We start from the raw sequence: 9,403 nt of genomic DNA, 5'->3' as shown, positions 1-9,403 counted from the left end.
CCACAAGTCCCATATCTGTAAAAATTTCAGGAGCTCCGCCCCATCTATGCAAAATTTGATTTTAGATTCCCAATTATCAGGCTGCAGATACAATTTAAACAAAAAATTTCGAGTGGAAAAGATTGAGCATGAGAATCTCTAATGTTCAATAACATTTTCACCTAGAATTGAAAATAAGCTCGAAATCCGAGAAAATGTGATTATCCAATTACGAATTGTTGGCAACTGTTGATTCTATTAAATCATTCACTATGAAGAGATAGCAGACCTCGTTTGTCTCCAGCGTTATTTTCCTGTCACCAGCTGGCTCAGATCTTTGTTTATAAGTAGACTTGAGATGCACTTGAACACTAGCGTCAGGTGATCAATTTTCATAAGGGCAAGGAAAGTTGTGTGAGTGCGCCACACCAGATTTTTACTCTAATATTTGCGTGTGAAGGAGGCTCCCTTTTCCTTTTATAGTATCTTTAAAATGCAAAATTTCCAAAAACCTTGTATATACGTCGACGCGCAATTTGAAAAGGAACATAACTGTCAAATTTCATGAAAATCAATTACCGCGTTTCGCAGTAAATGCGCAACATATACGGTAAACATTTAAACATTAAGAGAAATGCCAAACCGTCGATTTGAATCTTAGACCTCACTTCGCTCGGTCAATAAATTGGCTTTTATATACTTCGCTCCTATAATTCACGTGTTGAATTGTTGCCTAATTAACGAATCAAATTCCGATGATTATCCGACTCTCCTCGAAAAGGGGCCGTATTATTCAGGATTCAAGTGTTTCAACTGTATTCCAGGCTGTGTAGCAACTACAAAAATTATTCGTATCAAAGATAACTAGGACACTTTTAGAGGCTTGTCCTTATACCATTGAGGAGTGTTTTAGAGCATTTATGTAACTTTGTTCTTAAAATGACATGTTTTATGCCTCTTGAACACTGCTCAGAATTTGTGACTTCACACAACAAAAATAATAATAATTAAGCTACGTTTAAACCAAAGTTATTAACAAAATGTTTATTTCTCCAACCTTAAGCTGCGTTTACACCGGAGTTAACATGAGTTATTAACAAAAAGTTAATAACTTGACTGAATCGTGAAAAAATTCTCTTGACAAAAGCTAATAACTCGTGTTTTTAACAGAAAATTCCTTGTTATTAACAAGATCTTGTTATCAATATAATTGACTTCCATATGATTTCATTTAAAGAGAGTATACATAATAATAATATAACAGCCGGAACAAAAAGCAAAAATTGTCTTCAAAATACTTTAAATTGAAACAGGTGTGATCATTTACATAATGATCTAATGTAAACAGATTATAATGCGTTCACACCAGAGTTATTATTATTATAGAGTTATATTATTATTATTACCAGAGTTGATAACAAAAGTTTTCAACATAATAATTGTTAATAAACATTATGTTAATAACATTTTCTTTTGGCTGCTAGTTTTGTTATCAACAAAAGTTAATAACTTTGACACGTGTTTCGTCTGCAGCTGTAGTTATCAGGGAACAGTTGTAGGGTAGGGATTCTTGGCGAGGGGGTTGCAGGAAAGATAGGAACCTGCATGGCCTACTCAACTCATGGCCAGTACATACAGCCGATCAGCTGTTCAAAAGCGTACAATTCAACCCGTGTTTACATTGAAATCCCTATGTCGAATGGAATTTTTCATGAATAAACGTTAATAATTCAACTGATAACTACTTTTTCGAATAAAGGGTTGTTATTTTATTTTACCAATACAATTTTTATCTCTCATCATGAATTTCAAGGGTAGTAATCATTGAGTTCTCTTAATATTCTTAGTTATTGGTTAACCAAGTTGTAGGTTACCCATGTTTTAAATTAGCTTTTTCAAATTCAAACACGTATTTCAATTATTGTAAAAAAATATAGTAATATAGTGTAAAGTTGAGTTGCTTGAGCTTTGAATTAGGCCTACCTATTGTTTTTTTCAATTTTGATTACAGTATTGCTCAATTTCTACGAGAGGAATTACAACCACGGCTTTTGTAGTATGCTAATATTTATAGCTTTATTAGATTTAAGGAATTTTTAGATTAAACATAATTTTTTTGAAAAGGTAAATTGGTAGGCTATCACTCATTTTATTATATAAGTCACTATTGGAATAAGAATTCTTATTAAATCATAACAAGAATGGCTTGAAATAGAAAAATTTTGCAGTGTAGGTTATCTTTAGTATTAAAACAGAACATACATTACGGTATCTCTAACAATATTATTATAAACGAATATATGTGATCAATGATAATACTGCTAGCTTACTCAGTAAAGGATTTCAATATTCAGCCTGATCCAGTAACTTACATGAATCATTTTTATCTAATCTGTTTCTACTCTTAACAAAGTGAGTTTGACACAATTTGAAAATTTGACGATTCCCCGATCCATGACCGTGAGGAATACAGTACATCTTACTCATCGGAGGTAAGTACTGTACCGGTAAGTAAGTAAAGTGTTCTTTATGGGTTATGGCTGATCGATACAGTGTAAATAATAATTTATTGCAGAGTGAGATATCAGAGTTTTTATATTTATATCATATGTAAGACCATGTCATATCATGAAAAATCTATGCATATTCTTCAATAGCGCTAATGAACCAATGATATGTCTATTGACGCTCTGGTAGGATACTACTTGAAAGATTTATTCTTGGTCACAACAGTAATAATATGAATAATATCCTGATACATGAGAAAAATTGTATGATCACATTGAATGGATATGTGCAAATTTACGTAGAATCATGCATGACCCAGAAAACAAAATTTGAAAAGTGCTATTGAAACACGTTGTTTACACTGAACGCAACCAAGCACGCTTTCAGTGTGAGCTAGTGTTCCTTTTGCTCTTTTCAGATATTGTACGTTTCTTGTCTGCACGCTTGGTTATGCATAATTAAGCGCGCTCTTGCACAAATTATATTAATATTCATGATGGTCTCTTCTAACATGCAAAGGCTAGAGTCCCCCAGCTGAGTTAAGATTATCTGCTAAATGGCAGGGGAATCATAGCGCAATTAATAACCCAATTCAGTGTTGCTATAAATTTGTCATTTCATTCATTGAACTGTTATTTCATAATTATGCTAAAAATGTGTATAAAATTTGAACATTTTCTGCTTATTTGGTTTTGAAAATCCTGATAAAACACAGATAAACACTGGAAACGCCAATTTCTAGCACACCTTCTAAGCCCTTTCAATAGCCTACATAACTAATACACCTCAAGTTACCTGAAATTTTGTACCAAACGTAAGAATTTTCTCTTGAAAGCTAAGAAAACGCTGGTAAGAGCAGAAAAATCGCCTATTCTGGGCGATATAGAAGTCAATAAGGTTTAGTTATTTTAAATTTCTAGACCCTATAACTGAACAACATTAACAACATTTTTCTGTCAATTCTTAAAAAAGCGCATACCGTATTGGTCGTCTTTGAATTTTTTTTCAATTACGGTTCAGTCACTACACCTCCGAGTTTACGGAGGTAGTGTCTTAGTGCGCCACTAGAAGGTTGAACATTAACTATATTTCATTTTGATAACTTTAAAGGGAAAAAACACTCACATTCTTTTGGTGTGGCGACGACCGTTTCGAGTTTCTGTTTGGCTTGAGAATGTACAACACCAGCACTAAAAGGTCGTCGTTACACCAAAAGAATGTGCTTTTTCAGTTTAAAGTTATCAAAATACAATACATTGTAATAATATTGGTAATAAATATGGATAATCAACAACGAATCAACTGAAACACGACTTTCTTACTTATCCGGGTGAGTAAATAGATTAATTGGTGAAAGAATGAGTGTCATTTTACTTCTACCTAATATATATTAATATAAAATATAATGTCAAAAACTGATATGTTCATACTTCATTCAGTTTTGAAGCTCTGCTATTTGAATTACAGCACGATCTTCAATAACTTCTCCTTTATCAATTACCCACAGTTGTGGGGTCAGAGGAAACACATACCGTAATCCAAAATACTACTGGCAGTTTAATGATTCTAAACTTTGAAGAAAGTATAGGTATATACAGTAGTTCAATTGAAATATTATTCATGATTGTAAATGTCATAATTTCAATAAAAAAAATTACGGTGTTAAACTATACAGTTAATTTTGTAGACCTACCAGGGTACGGTACACTATTTTATAAATTGTAACTCATTCTCTATTAAATGTATGCCAGCCATGAATAATATATACGGTATATGTATATATATATATATATTATATATATATATAATATTTTTATCCTACACGATTTAAAAACTTTTTTACTTGGAAGTTTTGAAATAATAGACTAATGAATTTAGTCTTAAACTCCAGAATAGAGTTGAGCGCAACCGTAAATACATTGTACTTAAATTCGTAAATAAAATATAAGTTACCGGTACCTACTGGATAAGGCTGAATATTGAAATCTTTTGCTGAGTAAGCTAACAATATAATCATTTAAAACATATTTTAGTCTATAATAAAAACTATTGGAAATATGTTGGGCTCTTTTACTCAATATAATCCAAACCATAAAAGTTTCCAATTTCATAACATTCTTGTTATAGGTACTTCAAGTAGAAGTAGAATTTATATTCCAATAATAAGCTCTATAAGAAAAAGAAATACTTATTATATTATATGATGACAAAAAACTTACAAATTTACTTTCGCCTTACTTTCTAATAAGACTTATTTGTGTATTTCATCTGAAAAGTTATGAAATCAAATAAAGTTAGATTGCCATACTACAAGATTTCAAATGGGGAGTCTGAGTTCCTCTCTGGAAATCAAGGTGTATTGTAATAAAAATAAAAAAACAATCTGTAGGCCTAGTTCTTAAAACTTTCAGCAACTCAACTATAATCTTTATTTCATGACAATAAATTATTAGACTACGTGTTTTGAAATTTAACGTGATTATAACTAAAGTACAAATAACCTACAAATTTGTTGACTAATAAATAGGAATTTTGTGAGAACTCAATGATTGCTGCCCTTAAAATTAATGATAGATGTTGAAATATGTATCGGGAAAATAAAATAACAAGCCACTATTCTAAAAAGTAATTAACAGTAGAATTATCAACGTTTATTCACGAAAAATTCCACTCGACATAGGGATTTCAATGTAAACACGGGTTGAAGTGTACGCTTTTGAACAGCTGATCACCTGAGTGTTCTAGCCTTGTAGTTCCGTAAGCAACGGAACCTGTTATTAACAGAAGTTAATGCAATAAAAGAGGCTTTTGTTATTAACATAACACATACCCTTTGATATTTACCGACTCTCGATGGGTAACTTAAATATTGTTAATAATAAGGGATTTTCTGTTAAAAACACGAGTTATTAACTCATGTTAAGAGAAATTTTTGTCGATTCAGCCAAGTTGATAACTACCCTCAACTCATCCAATTGTTTGACATTTACCCTTGCTCTGGTACTGAAAATCATTTATTAGAAATTATTCAATTTGATCAAATTTCTATTATTCTACTCGTTGACTACCCAACTGAAGTTTTGATAATAATTATTATTCAAAAATCAAAACTTCGTTAAAATACGTTCTAGTTTTAACCTGTATATCTCAACACATTCTTATTTTTTCCATCTTGTAAAATCAAAATTCGTAGCTTATTATTTTACTTGTTGGATTGTCTTGTTCCACGTTTCTTTAAGTTGTGTCTTGATTGACAATTAACTGTTGCTGGCTGGAATTTTTTGGAAATTTAATTAAATCTCTTTTACTCTGACCATTATACGGATTTAAGTTTTCTACATTGAGATTTTGACAAGTTCTAGCTCTGAAACATGTTGTTTTTCTCAAGCTATGTATATTTCTGCAGTAATAAATTAGCATTTATATATTTCTATATAAATTATATAAATATAATTATTTATTGACTACGTACTAAGTTTGTATTGCAATTAGCATAAATGAATTAATCTAATCTAATCTACCAACATACCAATAATCAACTGACAGGCTATTGGTGTAGATATTAATATAATCTACGGAAAATTGGATTAAAAAAATATATATTGTTGCATTTAAAATGTTACTATAATTGTATATAAAAATAAACCATAATAACCTGAATATTAACAATTTTTTTATAATTTTTTTTTTTGATGATATTATGATATTAGCATCGTTGAATTATAAACATTTGCAACTTGTGCAAATACTTTCTTATTCCTTGCAGTTTTTAAATTATGAATTTATTACCTATTGCTACGGAATTGTAGAACTTTCCCATATAATTATTTAAATTTACTAATTAATTTAAATAGTTTTCAATTCCACTTTATTCTAATCATTCACACTTATTCAACTGTAAATCTGATGAAGTGGAACTGACAATAGAAGCAGTGTTTAAGAATTCAAGTTAATTGAATAGGACATTATCCCTAAATGCTAAATGAAATTAAATTACTGAACTATACATGCTGTGTTCGTGCAATCGAAGATGTTCTGAAATTCGCTGACTTAGTGTCTAATGATTACTTTTATATGTATGGAATAATGTTTAGTCATGAGAAAAGTATATGATAAATGTCTTCTCTGTTCTACATTACGATAAGGAATGAACGCGTGCAGCTTTAATTAGTGCAAGAATGCCGGCTAAAAGATAAAGAATCACAGGACTGGTTTCAAAATTGATATTGAAACCTTAATAGGGCATAATCAAGGTACACGAGTTTGTAAAAAGTTATTTACACAAAAAATTATAGACTGAATTAAGTTGTTTTTGGCCGGATGAGAATGAGATTTTCGATGAAAGTTGGCATAATTTATATTGATATGAATTGAATCGGTTTTTTATAAAATGGTGTAGGCCAAGAATAATACTAATTAATTTCACATTAATACACTAATTATAATACTAATAATAATTATACATTATTTTTCCAGAAGTTGAAACAATTTTCTAATTGCTTAGATTATTTCTATTATTGTTTTACATTGCATTGCAGAGTTTTATGACATTTTCAGCATTTCTTATGTTTTTATTAGCAAAATAAAAATAGCTTACAATATAAACAATAGGTATTAGTATTATTAATAATTAATATAATTAATCAGTAATAAAATCAATATATAAACATGAAATACCCTTTTATTTAAAACATTTTTAAACTTTAACAAAGTAGGTCGAAACTAGTTGTTTGAAATGCTTTTGTGATGATATTGAATCATCATATGACTAGTTAATTAATTTTTTCATGGAGAAAGAAATTGAGAAACTGCTAGCTGATGGAATTATTGAAGAAAGCAGGTCTCCCTGGAGAGCTCAAGCATTTGTAGTGAAGAACGAAAATCACAAAAAGCGAATGGTAATAGACTATTCTCAAACTATTAACCGATACACACATCTTGACGCATATCCCCTCCCTAGTCTTGAAAATATTGTTTCTAAGGTCTCAAAAAACTCTGTATTCACCACTATTGACTTGAAAAGCGCTTACCACCAGGTACCCCTACGAGAAAAAGATCGACCTTTCACTGCATTTGAGGCATGTGGCCGTTTGTATCAATTTCGAAGGCTTGCTTTTGGTCTGACAGATGGTGTACCCACTTTTCAGCGAGTCATTGATAATGTTATTATTAATGAAAAACTTGAAAAAACGTATGCATACCTGGATGATGTGACAATATGTGGTAAGAATCAGAAGGAACATGATTTGAATCTCAAAAAATTCTTAGATGCAGTACAAAAATATAATTTTACAATCAATACAGAAAAAAGCAAATATTCACTTACTTCAATAAGCTTGCTTGGCTATAAAATTGAAAATGGGACAATTTCTCCTGACCCTGAACGTCTGAAACCATTGCTCAATCTTCCACCCCCAGATAATAGAAAGGCTCTTGAGCGAACAATTGGAATGTTTGCACACTATTCCAAATGGATATCCAATTATTCAGATAAAGCTAAACGGCTTCTTACAGCAAAGACCTTTCCTTTGACTTCTGAAGCTATAGCTGACTTCAATCAACTCAAAACTGAGATTTCTAAGGCAGTAGTTAGTACAATTGACGACTTTGAACCTTTTGTGGTTGAAACAGATGCATCTGATTTTTCAATTTCAGCTGTCCTATCACAGTGTGGACGTCCAGTAGCATTCTTTTCTCAGAAGCTGAATGATAGTGAGCGTGAACATTCATCCATTGAAAAAGAGGCTTTTGCTATTGTGTGTGCTCTTAAAAAGTGGAGACATTTCTTACTTGGAAGATTCTTCAAAATTATCACTGACCAGCGCTCTGTATCATTCATGTTTGATATGACTCATCAAAATAAAATAAAAAATGAAAAAATACAACGATGGCGATTGGAGATGTCATGCTACAATTACGAAATAATTTACAGACCAGGAAAGGACAACCAAGTAGCAGATGCACTTTCCAGAGTGTGTAATGCAACTCAAACCGATAAATTACACTCCCTACACTGTGACTTGTGTCACCCTGGAGTGACCAGAATGATTCATTGGGTAATAACTCATAATTTACCCTATTCAGTTGAGGATGTCAGAAAAATGACTTCTTCATGTCAAACATGTAATGCCATAAAACCTCAATTTTTCAAGAAATTGAAATCTACTCTCATAAAGGCGACACATCCATTTGAAAGATTAAGCGTGGACTTCAAGGGTCCTCTTCCATCAAAAACTAAAAACAAATATTTGTTGACAATAATTGATGAGTACTCTAGGTTTCCGTTTGCATACCCTTGTCCGAATATGAATTCATCAGCTGTAATTCAGTGCCTTGTGAACTTGTTTACCACATTTGGTTTACCTTCTTATGTAAATACTGACAATGGAACCTCTTTCAAATCCAGAGAGCTGCAGGAATTCCTTCATAATCGAGGAATAGCCACTTCCATGTCATCACCTTATAACGCACCAGGAAATGGCCAAATCGAACGAGAAAATGGTACAATTTGGCGCACAGTGTCTCTTACATTGAAGCATAGAAATTTGGATGTATCTGATTGGGAATCTGTGCTCCCAGATTCTCTACATTCTATTCGATCCCTATTGTGCACGGCTACTAATGAGACGCCACATGATAGGATGTTCCGACACTATAGACAATCATCTAATGGTATAGCACTTCCAACCTGGCTTGCCCCTTCAAACAAAGTCCTAATGAAAGTACCTATACGAAGAAGTAAATTCGATCCATTGGTCGAGGAGGTGGATATTCTTCAAATCAACCCACAATATGCCAAGGTACGGCTTAGTGATGGAAGAGAGACAACTGTATCATTGAAAAACCTTGCCCCTCGAGGAGAAGAGAGCATTCAAGAAGATAACGATAAAAATCAAGATGATACAAATGCAGGATC

This window comes from Nilaparvata lugens, chromosome 1, assembly GCF_014356525.2.
Source record: "Nilaparvata lugens isolate BPH chromosome 1, ASM1435652v1, whole genome shotgun sequence".
In the NCBI taxonomy this organism is placed as follows: domain Eukaryota; kingdom Metazoa; phylum Arthropoda; class Insecta; order Hemiptera; family Delphacidae; genus Nilaparvata; species Nilaparvata lugens.
The sequence above is the reverse complement of the archived record's forward strand: the minus strand, read 5'-3'. Positions refer to the sequence as shown.